The sequence below is a fragment of the Cynocephalus volans genome, chromosome X, assembly GCF_027409185.1.
Source record: "Cynocephalus volans isolate mCynVol1 chromosome X, mCynVol1.pri, whole genome shotgun sequence".
NCBI lineage: Eukaryota > Metazoa > Chordata > Mammalia > Dermoptera > Cynocephalidae > Cynocephalus > Cynocephalus volans.
In genome coordinates this window covers 134,747,215-134,773,027 of record NC_084478.1, presented here as the reverse complement: position 1 = coordinate 134,773,027, position 25,813 = coordinate 134,747,215, and positions in this window count along the sequence as shown.

The following is a 25,813-nucleotide window of genomic DNA, read 5'->3' as shown; positions in this document are numbered from 1 at the left end:
AGGGGGCTAACACCTGGTCGAGACACAATCAATGGTAACAAGGAAAGAGTAATTCCTTTGAGCCTAGTGTCAGTCACATCTTATGTTACAATTGAGACAGATTATTCAATCTGAGACTCATAGGTTCAGCCTGAGACACAAGATCCAGGGCTGCTTTAAGAAGGGCTACAACCCAATACTACTGTCATTAAATGCCAATTAGTTAAACTTCTGACTCGTATTGGTTAAATCTTTAGCAAAGGCTTGGTAGGATTCCACCGATGCGGCACAAAAAAGTACAGTTCAAAGCACAGGCTAGCCAGCGGGCAGTAGCTGGAAAGTTAAAGGAAGAGAAAAAAGACTCCTAATGGTAGTGGGCGATGCTTAAATATCTTGTTTACAGGATCAATTGTGTGATAACTCCACAGAGACAAGCTGGACCCTATACTCGAAATTTGGTTTGAATGTTGAGACTGATAATACATGCACCAAGAACGTTTGAATAAGCGTATTACTCACATAATGAGGCCTTCTGGGGAGATCAGTGCAGGCTTCCAAGCAGGTACAAGAATGGCTTGAGGGAACAGAGAAAGGAGACTTACCTTGGCTTTTATGGTAGTTAGCAGGTGAAGGTGGGGTGAGTGTTTCCACACATAGTCCAAGGCTTGCTTGGTTTGAACTTCACACTGGCCCTAAAGAATTGATAGGAAAGAATTGGGCTTTCCTATCAAATATAGGTAAGAAGGTTAAAAAAATGATGGAATTTGAAAGTTGTCAGATGTCAAATGTAAAAAATGGAGTCAGACTCTTTATTACAGTACTCTCTTACAGAAAAGTGTAGTGTAAATGCAAAATGTTTTACTGCAGTTTAGAATTTTCATATCCATTATAACTAAGCTTCTCATATTATTTTGGGTTTAATCTGCATTTTACAAGATTAGTATTTCCCAAATTATGATCTGTTAAATATTCTTAAAGGTAGTTTAGAATTATCTTGGTTCATCAACAGAGAAACTGTGCAGAAAGATAAAGACTGTTACCATCAGCAAGTCTGACACTCAGTCTAGAGGAAAGCTTACCTAATTGCACAATCTGCTGAATTTTGTGGGGTTTCTTACGTTCTTTCCATCTCAGATGATTACTGAAGCATTCAAAGACTGTAATAATAACTATAGAAACTAACACTTATTGATCACTCGGTGTATGTAGAAATTATGCTAAACAATTGTCTTAGTCCATTTATGCTGTTATAACAAAATACCTAAGACTGGGTAATTTGTAAAGAACCGAAATTTATTTTCCCAGTGTTAAAGGCTAGGAAGGCCAAGATCCAGGCAGTGTCAAGTATGGTTGTCTGATGAGGCCTGTTTTCTGATTCCAAGATGGCACCCTGTTGCTGCATTCTCTGGAGGGGTGGAATGCTGTGTTCTCACGCGGCAGGAGGGCAAGTCAACTTAATGCTGCATGAAGCCTCATTTGTAAGAGCCTTGATCCCATTCACAAGGGAGGAGTCCTTGTGGCCTAATCACTTCTTAAAGGCCTTACTTCTTAATGCTATAACATTGGCAACACCAGAATTTTGGAGGGGACACATTCAGACCATAGCGGTAATGATATCCATATTTAATCCTTGTCACAAATTTATTGAGGTAAGTAGCAAAATAGCACTTTTTGCTGCTTCAGCTGGGATTCCTGATGTCATCTCCATTATAATTGCAGAAGCAGAAAATAGCATAGAGGAGGGCACATGGAAATATTTATTGGCCAGTCTTGAAAGCAGCATGCATCATTCATACTCACATTCCATTGACAAGAACTCATGTCACTATAACTACAAGAGAGAAGGAGGAATGAAGGATAATAAGCCGAAGAGGATAACTGGAATGTGGGAGATCAGCTGGCAATTTCTGCCATACTATCCCATTCATCACTTTCTCCCTATTTAGAGTAGGGCTTGGTACATAGTAAGTGGTCACAAATATACCTGTTGAATACAAGGATTTGACTTTCTTGTCAGAGTTCTAGAGATCAGAAACATATAGAATTCAGTTATGCAATTTTTTTTTTTTTTTTTTTTTAGAAATGCTTAGCAATAGGACAAGCCACAAAGAAAGAGTAACTGGACTATACCAAAATTGGAAAAAAAACAAAACCCAAAAACTTTTCTTTTGCAAAAAATTACCACCAAGAAAGTAAAAAGGCAACCCAAAGAAAGGGAGAAAAATAATTTCAAATTATATGTTTGATACAAGTCTAGTAGTCTAATATTCAGAACACATAGAGGACTCTTACAACTCAACAACAAAAAAAAGATAACCCAATTAAAAGTTAGGTAAATAACATGAATAGACATTTTTCCAAGGAAGATATATAAATAGCAAAAATAAAAAATGCTCAACATTATTAGTCATTAAAGACATGCAAAATAAAACCACAAGAGATACCACTTCACATCCACTAGCATTGTAATAATAATGATTTCAGCAAAAACCCAAATAATCCAATTAAAAAATGGGCAAAGGAGCTGAACAGACATTTCTCAAAGGACATACAAACCGCCGACAGGTATATGACAAAATGCTCAACATCGCTAACCATCAGGGAAATGCAAATCAAAACCACTTTGAGATATCACCTCATTCCAATCAGACTGGCTATTATAAAAATGTCAGAGAATAACAAATGCTGGTGAGGATGTGGAGAGAGAGGAACCCTCCTGCACTGTTGGTGGGACTGTAAATTAGTACAGCCATTATGGAGAACAGTATGGAGGTTCCTTAAACAACTACAGATAGAATTTCCACATGATCCAGCAATCCCACTCCTGGGGATTTATCCAGAAGACTGGAAACCATCAAGTCGAAAGGATACCTGCACTCCCATGTTTATTGCAGCTCTCAATGGATGACTAGATAAGGAAATTGTGGTATGTATGCACAATGGCATACTACTCAGCTGTAAAAAAGAATGAAATTCTACCATTTGCAACAAGATGGATGAGCCTGGAGAGAATTATCCTAAGTGACATGACCCTGGTACAGAAAGAGAAATACCACACGTTTTCACTCATAACTGGGAGATGAATCCATAAATAGACAAATGAACAATAAGGTGAGACGAGGAGAAAGAAAGAAAGAAACAACAATCACAGTAATATACTGAACTTTTAGAAAACAAGAGGTGGAAAAGGGGAGTGGATGGGGAAAGGGAAGGGGGCTAATGAGGAATTGGTGAACAAAAACAAAGAATGATCGTGTATTGTAATGGTGAATAAGCTAACTATACTGATCTAACGAGCACACATTGTACACAATTATTGAAAATCAATGTCGAACCCCACATGTATGTATAATAAAAATTAAATTAAAAAAACAATTAAAATATTCTGCTCTGTGAAAGATACTGTGAAGAGAATCAAAATACAAGCCCTTTCTCTGGGCGGGGGGGGGGGGGGGCGGGAAGAAGATATAACAACCACAATTACTTGAAGTTGATATGACAAGCAAACAGAAAGGACATTGTTGGGGGGGTGGAGGGGGAGGGAGAAGGGAGGGAGGTTTTGGTGATGGGCAACAATAATCAACCACAATGTATATAGACAAAATAAAATTAAAAAAAAAAAATACAAGCCCTACAGTTGGAGAAAATATTTGCAAAAGACACATTTAATAATGGACTGTTACCCAAAATATACAAAAAACTCTTATAGTTCAGCAACATGAAAACAAACAACCCAATTAAGCAATGAGTCAAATACCTTAACAGACACCTCACCAAAGAAGATATACAGATGGCAATAAAGCGTATGAGAAGATGCTCCACATCATTTGTCATCAGGGTAATGCAAATTAAAGCAATATACTACTACACCTATTAGAATGGCCAAAATCTAGAACACTGACAACATAAAATCATAAAATGTTTGCAAGGATAAAAAAAAAAAATGGAACTCTCATGCACTGTTGGTGTGAGTGCAAAATGGTACAGCCACTTTGGAAGACAGTTTGGTGGTTCTTTATATAACTAAACACACTCTTAACATATGATCTAGCAAGTGCACACCTTGGTATTTATTCAAAGTAGTTGAAAACTTATGTCCACACGAAAAACTGCACATGGATGTTTACAGTTGCTTTATACATAATTGTCAAAACTTGGAAGACTTCTTTCAATAGGTGAATGGTTAAGTGAAATGTGGTACATCCAGACAATGGAATATTATTCAGCACACACACAAAAGTTATCTGTTGAGCCATGGAAAGACATGGAGGAACCTTAAATGCATATTACTAAGTGAAAGAAGCCAACGAGAAAAGGCTACATTATTATTTTAACTCTATGACATTATTGAAAAGGCAAAACTATGAAAACAGTAAGAAGATCAGTAGTTTCCAGGAGTAAAGGGGAAGGAAATGACAAATAGGTAGAGCATGGAAGATTTTTTAGGGCAGTAAATATACATTAAAAAGATATTATAATAGTGAATACCTGTCATTATACATTTATCCAAATCCATAGAATTTTCAACATCAAGAGTGAACTCCAAAGTAAACTATGGATTCTGGGTGATTACGATATGTCAATGTAGGTTGATCAATTGTAATAAATGTACTGCTCTTCATAATGGGGGAGGCTATGCATTTGTGAAAACAGGGGGCATATGGTAAATCACTGTACCGTTCTCTCAGTTTTTCTATGAACCTAAAAGTGCTCTAAAAAATAAAGTGTATTTTTTAAATAAAGTAAGTTTGTTGGTAAGTTATTGGTTTGGTTCATATAAATTGTTTTATATGAAACCAAGCAACTAATTTGAATGATTCTTTCCCTGAATTGATCACCTAATTGCATATATTGAATCGTGAATTATTTCTCAATGTGCTGATTAAAATATTTAATGCTTTTATCACTGTATGTATGCAGCATTCTAATGAACCCACATCACAAAATTAGTGGTCTTCAAATTTGAGTATGCATAAGCTTTGGTGTAGCTGGATGTTTTCTACTTGAAGCACTAGCATGGCTATTTTTAAAGATTCAATTTCTTGATCCTCGACTTTTATGTGACCTCTTTCCTAACACTGAACTACCTGAGAATGTGCCTGTAGTTATTCTCTACACGCTTTACAAAGAAAAGCATATCTCTCATCCAGCCCTAATCTTTCAATACTGTGCTGTATGTAAAGATCGCTAGGTTCACAAAGTAGGAATTTGAAATGTTTCCTTTAAAGCCTCTTTTGGCCAAGGCCCTGTAAACCTACAATAGGACTTATACATAGCTCTATTTACAATAGCCAAGATATGGAGCCAAACTAAATGTCCATTGACAGATGACTGGATAAGGAATACCTAGTACATATGGCATACCAGTGTATATATAGTATAAAAAAGAATGAAATTCTGCCATTCACAGCAACATGAGTGAAGTTGGAGAAAATTATGTTAAGTGAAATAAGCCAGGCACAGAGGGAAAAATACCACATGTCCTCACTCCATAAGTGGGAGCTAAGAGAGAAAGAAGGAAGGAAAGAAAGACCACAGTGGTACTTTGGACTTGCAGAGGGATAGAACATACCTAGGGTTTCTGGGGATAGCGGGGTCGAGTTGGAGGTAAGTTGGGGAGAGGTTGGGTGAGGGACACGGGGAATAATGGCAATTTGTGGTAATGTGCATACTGATAGTATTGATCTGCCCATCACATCTTGGACACAGGCAGTGACGGTTAGCTTTGTACACCAAGGATATGCATAACCAATAAAAGTAAATAAATAAATACACAAATAAATCTACTCTCTCGCTTTTTTTTCTATTTGTTAACTTTATTCTTTGTTCCCTCTTTTTTCCCCCTGTCTTCTTTTGAATTATTTAAAGTTTTTAAAAAATATAATTTCATTTTATCTCTACATTGGCTTATTAAACATTCTATTTGTATTACTTTTTAAGTGGTTGTTCTAGTGCTTACAAAAGATATCTTTAACTTATCCCAATCTACCTTCAAATAACTTTAAACAACACTGTGTGTTGCATTAGAATCATATTTAATACAGTGAACTTCAATTTCAATATAAAGAAGGATTTATATACATTTGTGTTTGAAGTGAATCACAGAGTAGAAACAGGTTGCGTTGACCTTGTGAGGACAAAAATCAGATATATTAAAGAATGGAACAATGGGAATGAAGACAAATTTTGTTTAATGACTTCCCCTCTTCAACCTCCTCAAAATTTTTATTTTTTTATTTTATTTATTTTTTTTATATTATCAATATACAATGTAGTTGTTTTCGTGTCCCTTTACCGAATCCTCTCTCCCCATTTTTGTCTTCCCCCTCCTGCCCATCAACATCATATCTGTTCGCTTGTTTTAACAAGTTCAAGGAATTGTGATTGTTGTGTCTTTTTTCCTCCCCCTCCCCCATTTGTTTGTGTGTTTATTTATTTATTTTTAGCTCCCACAAATAAGTGAGAACATGTGGTATTTCTCTTTCTGTGGATACGGAAAATGTGGTATATCTACACAATGGAACCTCCTCACAATTCTTAAAGTATGCACTGCTTCTAAGGAAGAGTCCCAGAAAAGCAAAGAAAAGAGACAATTATTAAGAAATACTGAAGGTGGCATTACCCTTTATACTCAGGTAACAAATATTTGCAAAGCTCTGTATCTTAACTATTTATGTATTTTATAATTAAAATATTTAAGACTTGTAAAGACATCATTAGTATCAGTATTAGTATTTTTCTACATTTTTACCATTTTCAGTAATAAGAAAGAGCCTGGTGATTACTCCCATAAACCTGTCTTGTATTGTATCTCACTGGCAAATGTTGCATGATTTCAAGGAGAGAAAAAAGTTTCACATCTACTATTGACAGAACAGTGTTATATCTTTATTAAAAAATACGTATCTGAAAATTAACATTTTGTATTCTAAGTACCTATTAAGACTCAGGAGAAACAATTTCATTTTGCTGAAAGATTATTGAATACTGTAAATCTATATTTATTTTTTAAACTTGGGCACTGGTTTCCTGTTTGCTCTTTTCTCAATACTTTTCTGCTCATTTATTCATTTGTGTCATATACTTATTAGGTTAACAAAATTTTAGTTGTGAATTCTCTGTAAATTAAGAACACTTAAAAACAATAGATATTATATATTTTGAAAGCCCCATGCTTACTAGTGTTCTAGCAACCTCTCTTCTTGTTAATTTCCATTAAACCCTCTATCTTTCTAACTATAAATATTAAATATCCACAGATACATAAACTGATTGAAAGAAAAATTCCTATCATTTCTTTAATAGAAGCATTTTCAGTAAAATTTTACTTTATATGTTTAATAATTGTTTACCAGATTTGTAAAACGTTTGTTGTTTGAGGAATCATATAATAATTATAATTGTAATGATAACTCTAAAATGCTAAACAATTATAATCTTATGGTCATTGGGGTTTTCAAAAGATATTATTTACATATTTATTTTTTGCAGAGAATAATAATGGTCACCAAGAAAAGATTTTCATGCAAACATGTATTAAATTAGGATAAAAATTTTGAGGTAGTTGAATGGAAATATGAATTCATGGACAAATTCCCTATTAAAAAAACTGTGAAAGAAAATTTTGTGTATTTTTTAAATGGATAATAGCAGGTATCAAATTTCTATGGCATTCATATTTCACCAATAACTTTTTAAAAATATAAAAATTTTCTTTTAAAATATTAATAGTTCCAATAAGTCTTGAAATAATAGCTATTACAAATGTTGTTTACACTTGATTAAAATTTTAGCTGTCAAAAGTGTTTTCTCTGGTATGGTTGTCTACATCCCCTGCAGTGTTTTGTTTCATAATATTTGAAAAAAAGTGTTCAAATATAGTTTTTATGGTTTGAAATGTTGGGCTCTGTTCTAGTAACAAACACATTGCAAGTATGTTACAGAGATTTCTCCCACTTTCACATATGTAGCTGCGATGAGAATGTCTCTGTGTTTCCTAAACAATTAGGAAATGGAGTCAATCAAATCTTATTCTACTGCCTTGAAAGGACTGAGATGCTACAATAAGCCAATTCAGAAACACAAAGACATGAACATGTCTCTTTCACTAAATGACTGAGATATGGAATGAACTACATCAAACTCAAGTTTAAACTTATAGTTTAATCTGTATTTCGTGTGATTTTTTTCTTCGTCATCATTCTGTTGTTGTTTCATGTCATTTCAAGTCAGCATGATCAACTTATTCAACCCTCTCAGAGTAAAGATGAGAAGCAGAGAGAGTTAGTTGCTCAAGTCAAATAAACCAGTAAATTTATCAAATTTCTATTGTGCGTCAGGCACTATCTTAGTGTGGTAGGGTGAAAAAAATCATGACCCAAGACATATTCACTTCCTGATATTTGGAACCTATAAACACCACTTTACATGCAGAAATAGTGAATATTGCCTTATATGGCAAAAGAAGTGATTAAGTTAAGGATCTTGAGAGGAGGCACCTATCCTGGATTATCTGGCATGTGTGTATGCAATGGCATGTATCCTTGTAAGATAGAGGCAGAAGAAGTTTGGAGAGACAGACACACACACAGAGAAAAAGGCAATGTAAAGGAGGATGCATAGATTGAAGTGAAACAACCACAAACCAAAGAATTCTGGGCAGCCACCAGAAATTGAAAAGCTGTGGAAATAGTCTCTTTCAGAGTCTCTTGAAAGAGTGCAGCCCCACAGACACCTTATTTTGGACTTCTGGCTTCCAGAACAATGAAAGAATAGATTTCTGTTGTTTTAATCCACCAAGTCTGTGGTAATATGTTGTGATAGCCCTAGGAAAATAGTACATCTAGGTATCAAATGATGAGCAAGATTACTGACTTGAAGTTTGGCCTCTCAATGGATAGTTTGTGGCACTAGAGCTAGTTAGGCTAAAATAGCTGTATCACACGAAAAATCCTCAAAAGGCATAGCCATGGGTTATGGTCTTGCTGTGCCACATTTTGTGGATAAATATAAAGAGCAATTCAAGCTATTAATTGTATATCCCTGGATGTCTGGGTTGAGAAGTGCAGTATATCACGAGTGTTTGATGCCAGGCTTATTACTTTCTGAAACTTCAATGTTGATTGGAACCTACCAAAAGTTTTTCTTGCTGTAATTAACACAGAATATATGGCATGCACTTCATTTATATTTCATATGTAATTAGTAACTGTCAAGTAAAACAAATTAGGTGCTTGATAAATATGTACAGTTATGTTTTTTAAATAGTTGTATTTATGCTGAAAAGAAGAGACAGTTTTATGTATGTGTGATTGAAGATGTATAATTGGGAAGACAACAGAATTAAGAGCAGTTAATTTGGTGGTGGCAACAAACAATACATTGCCAAGGTCCCCCCCTCCCATGTTGTGTATGCACTGCCCTGATAATGTTTTTCTTGGCAAAGTGTCACACAAAAATGAGTCTGGAGATCCTTCTTCCCTTGTTGTCATCCTTTATTACTCCAAATAGGAATTAGTGGCTGTAAAATAAAGATCTGCACCAGTGCGGATAACATACTCCCATTTCCTACCTCACCTATTTAAAAGCATATGAGGTATGATACTTCTAAAAACTTGGTATTTTATTAAAAATTGGCACAAAGTTATGGCATGCATAGTTTGTGGATCTTACTAGACTTATGAGCTTTTTCAGAATGGACACACAGTATGTTCAGAGAAGTTATGTCATTAGGCATGACCCCAAAAGAACACAGTTTAGTTCTTGCAAAGCAATGGTGTGAACAAGCCTGTGCTTGACACAATTCAGGAAGCAGATAAAGCTTGTCTTCATTGTCAATCAATAAATCTGTACTAAGCACCAACTATGTGGCAAGCACTGCTCTAGGTGCTCTGGATACAGGAGTGAATACAAGAAACAAAAATTATCAACTTCATAGAAGCTTACATTCTAGGAATTGCAAGGGAAAATAAATAAATAAAATTAATTGGGAAATAGAGATGAGGAGTATCAGTGGGGCAAGTGATTTGCAATTTTAAATAAAGTGGTTGTTTGGGTAGGACTCAGGAGTAGGGAGACATCTGAGAATAAAACTGAAAAATATGACAGAGCAAGCTCCATATATATTGGCAGAAAGAGCACATCAAGCAGAGGGACCAGAAAGTGCAAAGGCCCTGTCTTTTATATTTGAAGAACAGAAAAGGGGTGAGTATTGATGGAGTTAAATGAATGATGGGGAAATACTAGGAGAGAAGGTGAGAGAAGCAACGGGATCTGAGTTGGAGGTAGGAGACAAGCAGATGGAATGGAGCCTTACAAGGACCATTGTAAAGATTTGGGTTTTACTCTGTGTGTGTGATACAGAAAGCCATTGGAGAAATCTCAGCAGAAAAGTGATATAATTTAACTTATATTTTTAAAGGGTCACTCTGGCTTTTGTGGTAAGCGAATGGGAACAAGGATAGAAATAGGAGGTCTTTTAGAAAGCTATTGTAATAATCCAAGTAAGAAATGATGGTGGATTGAACCAGGGTGTCCTCAATGACCACTGTGAATCTGACACAAGCATAGGTATACTGAACTACAGTGGGTGAGAGCAGGTATGTCAAGGGAAATTAGATTGGGGCTATGCTGACCATATATATTTAGTTATCCAGACAGTCACTATTAACATCTGTTGTCTGGGTGTAATTACAAAACACCCTATTTCCCTCTAAAAAGTGCCCTGGATTGGATGGTATCATTCTAGTTAAAGCTGAAGAAACGTGGAAATAAATTTGTTTGAGATCGAGGACTTGGCCTTAGATGTGTTTGTATGACAAGTTAGAGGTCATTTGTCTTTATTTGCACAAAATAACAAATATATATTACTTGTAATAAGTTTTTGCTTTTTTTCTGAATAAATAATATATAATTATTTTCTAAGTTAGGAAGAAATTAAAATAAACTACCATAATCCAATTCTTAGGGTAAATCACTGATAAATATTATATGCATATAAATTGGATCTAGCCACATATATGCTTCTTTAAAAGTACCATGTTCCAGTAAGTGAGATATCCATATAAATTCCGTCATTCTACAGTAGCAGATAAGATTTACTGAATTTACTTTGTACCGGGAAATATGCTAAGCATTAAATATGTAACAATTCATGTAATCCTTACAACCATCTTATTCAACAGGTATTATTATCATCTCTGTGAAGGAACTGCAGCACTGAGTGATGTACTATACTGCCTGAGATCACACATACACCTTATAAATAATGGAGCTAAGACTGAAATCCATATAGTTTATAGTACAGACACTGTGTTCTTAATAGCTACACTGTACTGGCTCTCTAGTGTCATAGGTTACAGGAAGCAATCATTCCCCTCCAGTGGTAACCAGTTTGATGTGTATAAGGGTAGTTCAAAAAGTTCATGAAAAAAAAATCGAATTAAAAACCAATGTAAATATTTCCGTGAACTTTTTGAAAACCCTTATGTTCTCCCCACTCTCATGCCATTCTCTGTAATCATATATAGGCAATGACATTTTCAACCACTTTCAAAGATGATGACATTTTAGTTGATTTGTTTAGGCAAGCAAACAACTCTCCCTCCATTGGTAACCATCCCCCCAAACAAGCCTTTCCCTATGCAATTGTAAACATACATCAAAAATTTCTAATTTTTAGGTTCTGTATTCTGTATGTGGATATGAAATCTTCTTATATGCATTGTTCTTCAACATTCTTTTCCACAGAACAATATATCATAGAGATCATTCTGGGTCAGTAAACATAGTTCTAACTTTTCTCTTTAAAATCTAGAATGGCTGTACCATAATTTGTTGCCCATTCTCTTACAGAAGACAAATATATATAGCTTGTCTTCATTTTAAAACAATGCTGCAGTGTGAATTTTATACATACTTCACTTAGGTGGGATAGATTCCTAATAGTGAAACTGCTGAGTCAAAAATGTTTAACATTAACATGATTAAAAAAATGCCAAAAGCTTACAGCAATTAACACTCTAAGCAACCTGCTTGATACTGCCCATTTCTTCATAATTTGTTAAATCTATATATCAGTCTTTTATTGTATATTTTTTTCCAGTCTCAAGGGTGAAAATGGTACTGTAATATTTTTTTAATTTCAATTATCTGAAGAAATCTAGTTGCTTCTGACATGGTTAAAGTATTTCTGTAAATCCTGGATCCATATACCTGCATTCATTTGATAATTATTAGTATCTACTATATTCCAGGGACTGGGATAAATTACTAGGAGTATGAAATGAAACTCTTTCCTTGACTCTGAGAGGTCATATACTAGTAGGGAAGATAGAAGAGTAAACAAATAACTCCTGTCTGATAAGTTCTATGCTGGAGGTAGATACAGGTGCCATGGAAGCACAGGAGACGGCTATTCAAATGAATCAGAGAAGGTGTTGTTTGGGCTAAGGTTTGAAGGACAAGTAGAAGGTGGGTAGGATAAAAGGAGGAGGTGGGAAGAAAGGTGTTCAGGCAGATGAGATATTGTGTAAAAAGAAAACTCAGGAAGCATGAACGGCACAACTTACTGAAAAATGGTAAGTTGTTCAGCATGGCTACAGTGAGTGGTGATTTGGGTAAATGATAGCAGAAGTCATGGGTGTTGAAGAGCCAAATAAAGAAGGACCCCACATGTCATGGAAGAAATTTGCTTTATGCTCTAAATGCCATAGGAAAACAAGGACAGATTTTATAAAAGGAGATAAATGATTAAGTTTGTGATTTTAAATAAGCATTTTCTAATCTATATAAAGCCTGGATAAGATAGAGGATGGTCACATAGGTGAAAAAGAAGTATCTAGACTGAGGGAGTGGGGATGGAGAAAAGGTAACATATAAAAGAAAGATTTAGGAGAAAGAATGTGTAAAAGTTGTTGGAGATCTGGCAGGTGTTTAGTGAGGATGAGTTAAAGTTTGTTCCCATGTTTTAGGGTGGATGGTGGGGCTGTTCACAGAGAAAGAAAAGATAGAAGTAGTAGTATTTTTGTTGGGTCATATGGGTAGAATGTAGCACTAATAAGTTCAATTTTATACATATTTAGTTGGAAGTACCTTTGGGACAGCCAGAGGGAAATGTACATTATGATATTGATTTTAATGCCAAGAGCTTAGGAGAGGGTTGGAGTAAGGAATATGTATTAAGGAATCATCGACTCCTAAATGGTTATTGAAGCCATAAATTCAAATGAAGTCAATGAGGAATGAGTCGATGAGAGATTATTAAGAACTTGACCACAGGACCGAGAACAGAGAGAACCTGAGGATCGCTGACATTTAAGGAGAGAGGAAAGGAATAAAAGCTTTATAAAGGAGACTGAAAAAAATAATCATAAAATAAGAGACATCAAAGAAAGGAGTGGTATTATATAAGCAAAACGATAAGGTCTTACAACTTTAACTTCCGTATCTATGCCAGCTACTCTCAAATCTGTATCTCAAGGTCAGATCTTTCTCCTAAACTCCAGAACTGGATATCAAGCCACCTATTTGATATCTCCACTGAATGTCTAAAAGTCATCTCAAATTTAACTTGACTAAAACTAAGTTCTTGATTTTCTTCTTGCAATTTACTCCACTCATAGGCTTACCCATCTTTTCAGTTGCTCAAACCATACATTTTAGAGCAGTCCTTTGTTGCTCCCCCACCACACCCCTCCTTCATTTCTCACACTCAACATCCTGTACATTGAGAAAATGTTAGGGCTATGACTTCAAAACACTATATATGCAGAACCTGATAACTTCTAATCACTTCCACAGCTACTGCTGTTCTCTGGGCTACCATCATCTCTTGCCTGAATTAATCCAATACCATCCTAACTGGTGTTCTTCTTATACCCTTATCTTCCTTCATTTAATTCTCAAAACAGAAGTCACAAAACTAGAATGATTACTTTAAAAGCAAATCAAAGCTTGAGCCTCTGACTCAAAATCTTCAAATGGTTTCCCATTTCACCTGTAATCTGCTCCTTTCATTCCCCGGCACTGTTATATCTGCTACCTCAATTCCTACTACTCATCTTTCCTCTCTACTCCAGTCTTATTGACCTCCTTGCTATTCCTTGAAAACACCGAGCATCTTACTTCCTTCGAATCTTTAGTCAAGCTGTTCCCTCAGCCTGAAGTGCTCTTGCCCCAGATAGTTGCATCACTTGAACCCAAACTGTTTCCTTCTTTAAAGTTTTTGCTCAGTTTCATGAGGGCTTCCTTGAACATCCTATTTCAAATTGCAAATCCTGCCAATGACTCTCCTTTCATTGCTTTATTTATTTATTTGTTTGTTTGTTTGTTTGTTTATTAGCACTCACTATTTAACACACTATTGATTTTACTAGTATATCCTGTTTATATTTGTATTCTCACTGGAGTGCAAAGTTTCATAAAGGCAGATATTATTCACCATGTTGTGCCCTTCTGTACCCCCAGGCCCAGAACTGGATACAGCACATTGTATGTGCTTATTAAAAATTAGCTGAATGAGTGCAAAAATTAGAAGTTGCAAGCACAAAGAAATGATCAACTATGTTAAATATCACGGAGCTATAACCTAGAGTAAGAACTCTGAATGCCCATTAGAATTTGCTGGTGATCTTAGCAAAAACAGTTTCACTAGAGAGGTAAGAGCAGAAGTCATATTGCAATCAGATATAGAGAGAATAGGAGGTGTGGAAAAGATAGCAAAATAATTTTTAAATATCCTTGGCTATAAAGAACAGATTTCTTCTTCTTTTTTGTGTTCTAACTTCCTGCTCTTAGTGTTCTACATTTTATATCTCTATGTTCACTTGATCTTCTGCTTCCAGGACACCTGTCCATAGTTTCAGCACTAATCTGCCCTTTTTCATTGTCACCTGGCTTTGTCTTTTCCAGAATGTACTTTGTAAACACAATTCAAAGAGAAAAACATAACATACACTCTGGTCATATGCTTATCTAGATATAAGCTATAACACAAAGATTAATCTAAAACAATTTTAAGTATAACAAATAAAAAAATTTTTAAGACAGAATCTAAATTTTAATACCTTATTTAGATTATTTTTACCGTCCCAACTGAGTTGAACTCATCTGCATATTTATTTATTCTGTTGAGTTTATGTCTTTTTAGAAGAAGTACAAAAATATACAACCTGTTCTCAAGAAAATGTCTACGTTTTTCAAAAAGGGATAGTATTATACTTATATAGTCTACCACGATTACTGAAACCAACCAGTAAAGATTATTTCTAGGGATATTTTAAGAATCTATGTGCATTTCTAATCTGAATTGTTAAAAAGATAGCTCTCTCTGGGTATAGAAGGCTGAAATTATGACCTCCCTTTCAGATTTTGTATTGCTTTATTTCCTGACAATCCCAAGTACAATATAGGTTTTCTGGAATGATTGAGCAAGATACATGCGTTATGCTTTACAAGACTTGATAACATTGGAATTTCAGGTTGACCACTACAAGGGGTTTATCTGGGTGGTGACAGTACATACTTTTCTGGTTATAGGATAGACCATGGGAAATGATGGCAACCCAAATGAGATCATTTAGTGTGGCTCAAGAAAATTTGACTAGGCTGTCTGCATATCTTACAAGAAAGTATATGCCACTATTGCATTCAGATAGCAAACGTCTTTTCATTTCACTTCAATGAGATTAAGACGTAAGAAACTAAATTTCAATCTGATGACAATATTTTAAGACATCATCTTTTTAAAAAATGATATAAGGGAACAACTCAGGAGAATTAGAGTAATTATTCTGTAAGTATTATTATTACTTGAATAGCACTTAAATTGTAGCTGAGGAAGACACATGAATCTTCAGAACATTAAATTCAATTAGAAAAACAAACATTATATCTAGTGTAAGCTGATGACTAAAATTCAGTCATATGACACGTTCTCCATTTCTCACACTTACAGGCCAGTTGCACTTTGCATTACCTCTCATTAAATCCTTTGTGCACTTTTTAATAAACCTTATCACTTTCTATGAAATGTGGCTGAATGAATCTAATACGTTAAATTTGCACATGTCTCATGCACTGAGGAAAAATCTCCTAGTATGGGCTTTTCTCACAGATGTGTCTAAGCTGACCTCTGCTCCTAACAGGTAAATTGCCAGGTGGAGAAGCAAGTGTTAGCTTGAAGGAAAATCCTGTTGTGGGATTTTTAGAATTTATTTTTAAATTTGCATTGAGATTCACTTTTCTGTTTTCTGCTGTACAGTTCTGCAAGTTTTTACATATGCATGTAAACACCTCCACAATCAGGATACAAAACAGGTCCCTTATCCCAAAATACTCATTTTGCTGCACTTTTGTAGTAACACACTACTTTCCTAACTCCTGGTAACAATTTGTTCTTCATACTTGTAGTTCTGTCTTTTCCAGAATGACATGTAAACAGAATAGTGCCTAATATGTGAAATTTTGAGTCTGGGTTCTGTCACTTAGTATAATGATTGTAAAATTCATGTATGTTTTTATGTGTATCAGTAGTTCAATCCTTTTTATTACTGAGTAAGTAGTATGCCATTGTATGGTTGTGCCACAGTTGAACTCTCCCCCACTAAAGGGACATTTGGGTTCTTTTCAGTTTGGGGCTATTATGAGTAAAGCTGATACAAACATTTATGGATAGTTTTTTGTGTGAACACAAATTTTCATTCCTCTAAAGAAAACACTCAGAAGTCAGATTGTTGTGTCATCTTGAAATTCTAAGTTTAACTTTATAACAACCTACCCACCAGTAATGAAGGAGAGTTCCAGTAACATTGGATCCTTGCCAGTAGTTACTATTGTCAGTTTTGTTTGTTTTTAATCATTTTATATCCAGGATATAAGGTTTTCAGATGTCTTATCACAAATATCCTTCTCTTCCTTTTGATAATATGTCCTGGCAGAGTGAAAACACGTGCTCTCAAAGATAGGATATGATCTGACTGCCTAAAAGGAAATCAAAGAATTTGCACCAGAATTTTCCATTCAAAATAAAACCTTTGGACAGAAAAGCAGAATCAAAAGTTGAAAATAGTGAAATCAATGCACTAGTAAGATGGCAGACTGAGGGCCGACCCCGTGGCTCACTCGGGAGAGTGCGGCGCTGGGAGCGCAGCGGCATTCCCACGGCGGGTTCGGATCCTATATAGGGATGGCCGGTGCGCTCACTGGCTGAGTGCGGTGCAGGTGACACCAAGCCAAGGGTTGCCATTCCCTTACTGATCACAAAAAAAGACAAAAAAAAAAAAAAAAAAAGATGGCAGACTGAGTGCAGTTATGCAATTGCTACTTTCCACTCCACTTTGCATTAAAATCATGAGAAAGATCACACTCCCTTCTCTAATTATTAGTATTTGAATTTTTAGTGGTTGCAAAAAATATACCATTTGGAAGAAAGAACAAAATAAAAGTTACAGATATCTTAGAAATAAAGAAGCAGGATTGTCATTATTTGCACAATACATGATTATCTATCTGAAAAAACCCAATAAATTAAAATATAAATCTATGATAAAATAAGAGTTGGTAAGGTAAAATGCAAGGGAAATAAAATACAAAACTAATGGCTGTCCTATATGCCAACAGTAACCAAATGGAAAATATCATGGAAACAAATAGCAATACATAGGAGCAGCAAAAAGCTAATAAAATGAAACAAAAATCCCCACAAAAACATATACCTCTACTTAAAAATGATAAAACCATATTTTTGAACTTAAAAGCTTGGGAAAATGAAAAGCAATATTTATTCTTAGATAGAAGTGTTCAAGTAGTAAATTTATTTGCTTATTATTTTAATTAAAATCTTTAAGGAATAAAATTTGGAATTTAAGAAAGTGGGTCTAAAGTTGATATTTACTCTTGTAATATTTTACAATTTATAGTACCTACTAGAAAATGCTCCTTTTTATTACTATTCTCAGAATATCCCTGCCTATTTTTAAAGACAGAAATGAGAGAAGAAAATTACTTGCCCTGCCAGATATCAAAATATATTACTTAGTGACATTATTTGAAACAAGATTGTACTGGGATGAGAACAAACAGATCTATAGAACAGAAAAGGTCTATAAACAAACCGAAGGATGTACAAAACTATATATGCTAAATGTGGTGTTTCAAATGAACAAAAAATAACTCGGAAATGAATTCATAAATAAATGAACAATAAAGAGAGACAGAGAGAAAGAAAGAAATAAACAATAATCACAGTAGTATGTTGAACTTTTAGAAAACTAGAGGTGGAAAAGGGGAGGGAAGGGGAGAGAGAGGGGGCTAATGAGGAATTGGTCAATGGACACAAAGAATGATTGCGTATTGTAATGATGAATAAGCTAACTATACTGATCTAACCACCACACATTGTACACAATTACTGAAAATCATGTTGTTCACCACATGTATGTAGAATAAAAAAAAAATTTTAATGAATAAATAATTTATTGACAAATGGTATTGAGGAGGAAAAAGAAGTCATGTAGCAACAAACAAAAAACATTTCTATCCTTACTATCAAAACAATCTCCAAGTAGTTTGCAGATTTAAATATAAAATAAATCATAAAAGCACTAAAAATATTACAGGCAATCTTTCTTAAAGAAGTGGTTTGAGGGAGTCATTTCTAAATATGAAAAATATTAAGATCACAAATAAAAAGGATAATAATTGATAAATTGGACTAAAAAGATATATTAAAAATATGTATTAAAAATAATAACAAATATATACATGATATTAGAAAAATTGAAATTAGAAAAAAGAAATTAGAAAAATTGCAATGCATATGTCAAACAATAAGCTTACTATTACTAGTCATTAAGAAAAATATATGAATTATTATTTTAGCAAACATGACCATTTATGAAAGAAGAAATACAGGTATTTGTTAAAAACTGAAAGGTAAATGACATTAGTCATAATAAACAACACATAACAGTTTTGCTTATAGGAATGACAGAAATTAAAAAGAATGCAAAACCTCCAGGTAAGGAAGGATAAGGGAGGACTGTCCATAAAGGGTTTATTAATTTACAGTCCTACCAACAGCATAGACGTGTACTTCTTTCTCTACATCTTCACCAGCATTTGTCATTTTCTGTCTTTTTGATAATAGTCTAACTGGACTGAGATGATTTCTCAGTGTGGTTTTGATTTGCATGTACCTGATGATTAGTGATGTTGAGCATTTTTCATGTACTTATTGGCCATTTGTATGTCTACCTTTGAGAAATGTCTATTCAGCTCCTTTGCCCATTTTTAAATCATTTTGTTTTTTACGGTTAAGTTGTTTGTGCACATATTCTGGATATTAATCTCATTTGCAGAAACATGGATGCACTTGGAGAAAAATATGTTAAGTGAAATAAGCCAGGCACAGAAAGAGAAATACCAAATACCCTCATTCATAAGTGGGAGCTAAAAAATAAATAACCAAGTAAATAAATAAGGAACAAACACAATAAAATGTTGAACTTTCAGAAGGAAAGAACAAAAATGTGATTATTAGAGGGAGTTAAGGAGTTGGGGGGAATTTGTTAATGGACACAAGGAATGAGTACATTTTATAATGACAAATATGCCAACTATCTTGATTTGATTATCACATACTGTACATGAATACCGATAGTCAACTCTGTACTCAACAATTATGGAAAACAGTATGGAGTTTTCTCAAAAAACTAGAGATAAATCTAATTAAAAGATCCAGCAATCACACTACTGGGTATATACCCAAAGGAATGGTAATCATCATGTCGAAGGGACACCTGAACTCCCATGTTCATCGCAGCTCTATTTATAATAGCCAAGATATGGAACCAACCTAAATATCCATCAGTGGACAACTGGATAAGGAAAGTGTGGTATATATACACCATGGAATACTACTTCTGCCATAAAAAAGAATGAAATTATGCCATTTCCAGCAGCATGGATTAGCCTGAAAATTATGTTAAGTGAAATAAATGGGTCACAGAAAGAGAAATACTGTATGTCCTCTCTCATAAGTGGGAGCGAAGGAAGGAAGGAAGGAAGGAAGGAAGGAAGGAAGGAAGGAAGGAAGGAAGGAAGGAAGGAAAAGAAAAGAAAAAAAGAAAGAAAGAAACCACAATAATACATTGAAATTTCAGAAGGAGAGAACAGAACTATGGTTACTAGAGATGGGAAAGGTGGAGGGGGAGGATGGATAGGGTAATGGACACAAAGCTAATAACACTGATTTGTTTGTCACATATTGCACACAAATACTGATAGTCAGCTTCTTACCCCATAAATATATGTAAGCAATGATATTTCAATTGAAAAAACTCTTTACCCCACTAATATGTATAATCATTCTTTTTCAGTATAAAAAAAGAACATTTAAAAAATCTGTACAAAGACAAATAAATGGGATTATTTTTTAACTATGCTAATGAAATAAAAAAAAACATTGTTGAGTGTTTAAGTAGATAAAATATATTAACTATAAAATAATAAAAATAAAGCTGTTCTCCAACTTTCTATTATAACATTTAATTTCATAAGAAAATGGAGGAATATAAACAAAGTCGTGATTGGAAAATGTTTCACTCTCAAAGTTTTATACCAAGTTTAATCATCTTTTATGTAGGATGATAAACAAAAGACAAACTTAGATATCAAAATATCTGAAAACATACTACTGATAAACTTTAAATATATATATATATGTGTTTGAATGTATATTGCAACTGACAAAGAGAACAACAAAATAAAGAGCTCAAGAATGTCATAGTGAAGATATAAGATGAAGAACGATGAACAATGAAACCTGTTAAAATAGAGATAGGTCTAAATAATTTTGAAAAATATAATCATAATATTAAATTTAAATTTAAAATTATTCCTAAAAATTGAGATGCATAACCACAAATACATTTGTAGATATAGACAGATATGTGACTGATAGAGAAATAGAGATAGAAACAGAAATGAGAGGGAGAGAGAGAATAGCAAACATTTAAATAAAAATTCTGATTGTACAACAAATTGTAGGTGATCTTTCATATGTAATTTGAGGGAGTTATTTTTAAACATGAAGAGGTTAGAGAGAGAAACAGAGAAAGAATTAAAAGTGTTCTAAATATTATATCTCAAATAAGAGATATTTACATTAAACTATCTTATTTTTGTCTCAGTAATTTGAAGAATTTTAAGAATGCTTGTGACCAGCATAGTATTATGAGAATACAAACCATGATTCTCTGAAACACTGGAAAACATACAAATGAATTCTTTATACTAAAAGTCAGAAAACCAAGGAAATGAAAAATATATATACAATAAAATAGCAGAAGAAAATCAATCATATGAGCTATGAGAACAAATGTGAATCAGTTAAACTTCCCAACTGAGATTATATATATGTGTGTGTGTGTGTGTGTGTGCGTGTTAGACTGAGTTGAAAAACAAACTTAATTTTTGAGAAAAAAAACTTTTTAAAAAGGTAAACAAAAAAATGCAGTTCACATCCTTGGTTAACTTTACTCCTTAGTATTTTATTTTTTAGGTGGCTCTTGTAAAAGGGCTAGCTTTCTTGATTCCTTTTTCTGCAAGTTCGCTATTGGAGTATAGAAATGCTACTGTTTTTTATGTGTTGATTTTGTATCCTGCAAAAGTGCTGAAATAATTTATCAACTCTAAGATTTTTTTGTAGAGGCTTTAGCCTGTTCAATATGTAGAATCAGGTCATCTGCAAACAGGGACAGTTTGACTTCATCTTTTCCAATCTGGATGCCCTTTATTTCCTTCTCTTCTCTGATTGCTCTAACTAGTACTTTCAACACAATGTTGAATAGGAGCAGTGACCAAGGATGTGAAAAATCTATATAATGAGAACTGCTGACCACTGTAGAGAGAAATTAAAGAAGGCACAACAAGATGGAAAGATATCCCATGCCCTTGGATTGGAAGAATTAACATTGTGAAAATGTCCATGCTATCAAAAGTAATCTACAGATACAATGCAATCAACATCAAAATTCCAATGACTTGTTTTTCAAAAAAGGAAAAAAACTATCCTAACATTTATATAGAATAACAAAAGACCACAAATAGCCAAAGCAATTCTGAGCAAAAAAAAATTAAGCTGGAGGTATAACACCACCTGACTTTAAATTATACTACAAAGCAATAATAAGCAAAACAGCATAATACTGGCATAAAAACAGACACACTGATCAATGGAATAGAATAGAGAATCCAGAAATCAACCCATACACCTACAGCTATCTGATCTTTGACAAAGGCACCAAGTATACACACTGGGGAAGAGACTGCCTCTTCAGCAAATGGTGCTGGAAAAACTGGATATCCATATGCAGAATGAAACTAGACCCATACCTCTCACCATACACCAAAATCAACTCAAAATGGATTAAGAAATTAAATATACATCTTGAAAAAATAAAACTCCTTAAAGAAAACATAGTGGAAACACTCCAGGAAGTAGGATTGGGTACAGAATTCATGAATATGATCCCAAAAGCACAGGCAACCAAAGGAAAAATAAACAAATGGGATTATATCAAACTAAAAAGCTTCTGCACAGCAAAAGAAACAATTAACAGAGTGAAAAGACAACCAAGAGAGTGGGAAAGAATATTTGCAAAATATACATTTGACAAAGGATTAATATCCAGAATATACAAAGAACTCAAACAACTTTACAGCAAACAAGTAACCCAATTAAAAAATGGGCAAAGGAGCTGAATAGGCATTTCTCAAAAGAAGATATATGAATGGCCAATAGACACATGAAAAAATGATCAACAGCACTCTGCATTTGGGAAATGCAAATCAAAACCACTTTGAGATACCATCTCACTCCAGTTAGGATGGCTAATATACAAAAGACTGAGAATGATAAATGCTGGTGAGGTTGTGGAGAGAAAAAAACCCTACCCACACTGTTAGTGGGGCTGCAAAATGGTGCAGCCTTCGTAGAAAATGGTATGGAGGTTCCTCAAACAATTACAGATAGATCTACCATATGATCCAGCAATTCCACTGCTGGAATGCTGGAATGGAAATCATCATGCTGAATGGATACCTGTATTCCGATGTTTATTGCAGCACTATTTACAATAGCCAAGAGTTTGAACCAGCCCAAATGTCCATCATCAGATGAGCAGATAAGGAAACTTGTATATCTACATAGTGGAATTCTACTCTGCTATAAAAAAGAATGAAATACTATCATTCGCAGCAACATGGATGGACTTAGAAAAAAGTATAAGTGAAAGAAGATAAGCACAGAAAGGGAAATACCACATGTCCTCACTTAATTATGTGGTCTAAAAGTAAATAAATAAATAAATATACAAACAGTGGTGGTGAGGGGAAGAAGACACAACAATGACAAATATTTCTTGAACTTGTTAAGAGAGGTGAACAGATATGATGTTGATTGGAGTGAGGAAAGAAGAATCAGTAAAGGGACATGAAAATCAACTAGACTGTATATTGATAAATTAAAATAAATAAATAAATATAAATAAATAAATAAATAAAAGCATTTCAAATAGAAACAAAAACAAGGCAGTGGTTACAAAATGCCAAATAAATAAAATTCAAGATACAAAGATTTTTTTGTTTGTTTGTTTTCTTTTCTTTTGTTTTTCTGACTGATAAGGGGATCACAACCCTCAGCATGGTGTTGTCTGCACCATGCTCAGCCAGTGAGTGCACTGGCCACCCCTAAATAGGATCCGAACCTGTGGCCTCGGTGCTACCAGCTCTGCACTCTCCCAAGTGAGCCATGGAGCCGGCCCTACAAAGCTTTAAATAGAAAAAAAACCCTTATTTTTATATTTATAAACTAAACCTTGAGCTTCTCAGTGTATTAAATAATTAATTTCATTAATTAATCATAAAATAATTACTTAGCAAAATTTAAGTAACTAGTTTCTTGAACTATCTGAACTACGTGAGATTTAAATAAGTAGTGGCTGTATTATTTTTTACAGTCCATGTCTTCAATGCCTTCAGACTCTATTGAAGTTTTGTAGTTTGATATGATACCATTTGTTTATTTTTTCTTTTAATGCTTGTGCTTTGGGGGTCAAATTTATAAAATCTAGGCCCAGTCCTATTTCCTGAAATGTTTCTCCTATGTTTCTTTTAGGAATTTTATAGTTTCAGCTCTTATGTTTAAGTTTTTAATCCATTTTGAGTTGATTTTGTTATCTGGCAAGAGGTATGGGTTTAGCTTTATTCTTCTACATCTGGATGCTCAGTTTTCCCAACACTACTTATTGAAGAGACAGTCTTTTTCCCAATGTATGTCCTTGTTGCCTTTGTCAAAGATCAGTTGGCTGTAAGTATATGGGTTGATTTCTGGGTTCTCTATTCAGTTGCATTTTTCTGAGTGTCTGTTTTTATGCAAGTACCATACTGTTTCAGTTACCATAGCTTTGCAGTATAGTTTGAAGTCAGGTAGTGTAATGCCTCCAGTTTCATTTATTTATTTTTTGGTCAGGATTACTTTGGCTATCTGTAGTCTTTTTTGGCTTCATATAAATGTTAGGATTGTGTTTTTCTATTTCTCTCAATAATGTGACTGTTATTCAGCTGGGGATTGCATTGAATCTGTTGATCACTTCAGGTAGAATGGACATTTTCACAATGTTAATTCTCCCTATCCAAGAATATCAAATGTCTTTTCATCTTTTTGTGTCCTCTTTAATGTCTTTCAGCAGCAATTTATACTTTCCACTGTAGAGATCTTTCACCTCCATAACTAAATTGAGTCCTAGGCATTTTATATTTTTGGTGGCTATTGTAAATGGGCTTTATTTCTTGTTTTATTTTTCTGATAGTTCATCATTGGAGTATAGAAATGCTACTGATTTTTGCATGTTGATTTTGTATCTTTCAACTTTACCAAAATTGTTCATCAACTCTAGGAGTTTTTCGGTAGAGTCTTCAGACTTTTCTATATATAAGATCATGTCATCTGCAAACAGGGACAGCTTGATTTTGTCTTTTACAATCTCTATACCTTTTGTTCATTTCTCTTGCCTATTTGCTCTGGTTAGTACTTCCAATACTATGCTAAATAGGAGTTGTGAGAGTGGCCATCTTTGTCTTTTTACCATTTTTAAGGGAAAAGCTTTCAGCCTCTCCCCATTGAGGATGATATTGTCTGTGGGTTTTCCATATATGGATTTTGTCATCAAAGAAAATCCCAGGACCCAATGGCTTCACTGCTGAATTCTGCTAAACATTTAAAGAACTAATACCAATTTTTTTCAGCCTATTTAAATAAAATGAAGAGGAGGTAATTCATTTACTCGTTCTATTGAGCGAGAGTCACCTTGATACCAAAAACAGGCAAACACACACACGAAGAAAACTATAGACCAATACGCCTGATGAACATAGATGCAAAAATCCTTAACTAAATATGAGCAAACTGTATCCAACAACACATTAAAAATTCATCCACCCTTATTAAATTCTATTTCTCACAGGTATGCAAGGAAGGCTCAACCTACACAAATCAATAACCATGATACATCACACCATCAGAATCAAGGACAAAAAAACATGTGATCATTTCAATAGACACAGAAAAAAGCATTTGGTAAAGTCAATATCCCTTCATGATAAAAACTCTCAGCAAACTAGATATAGGAGGAAGATACCTCAAACAATAAAGGCTATATATGACAAACCCACAGCTAACACCATACTGAGTGTGGAAAAGTCTCTAGCTTTTCCACTAAGATCTAAAACAAGACAAAGATGCCCACATTCATGACTTTTACTGAGCATTGTA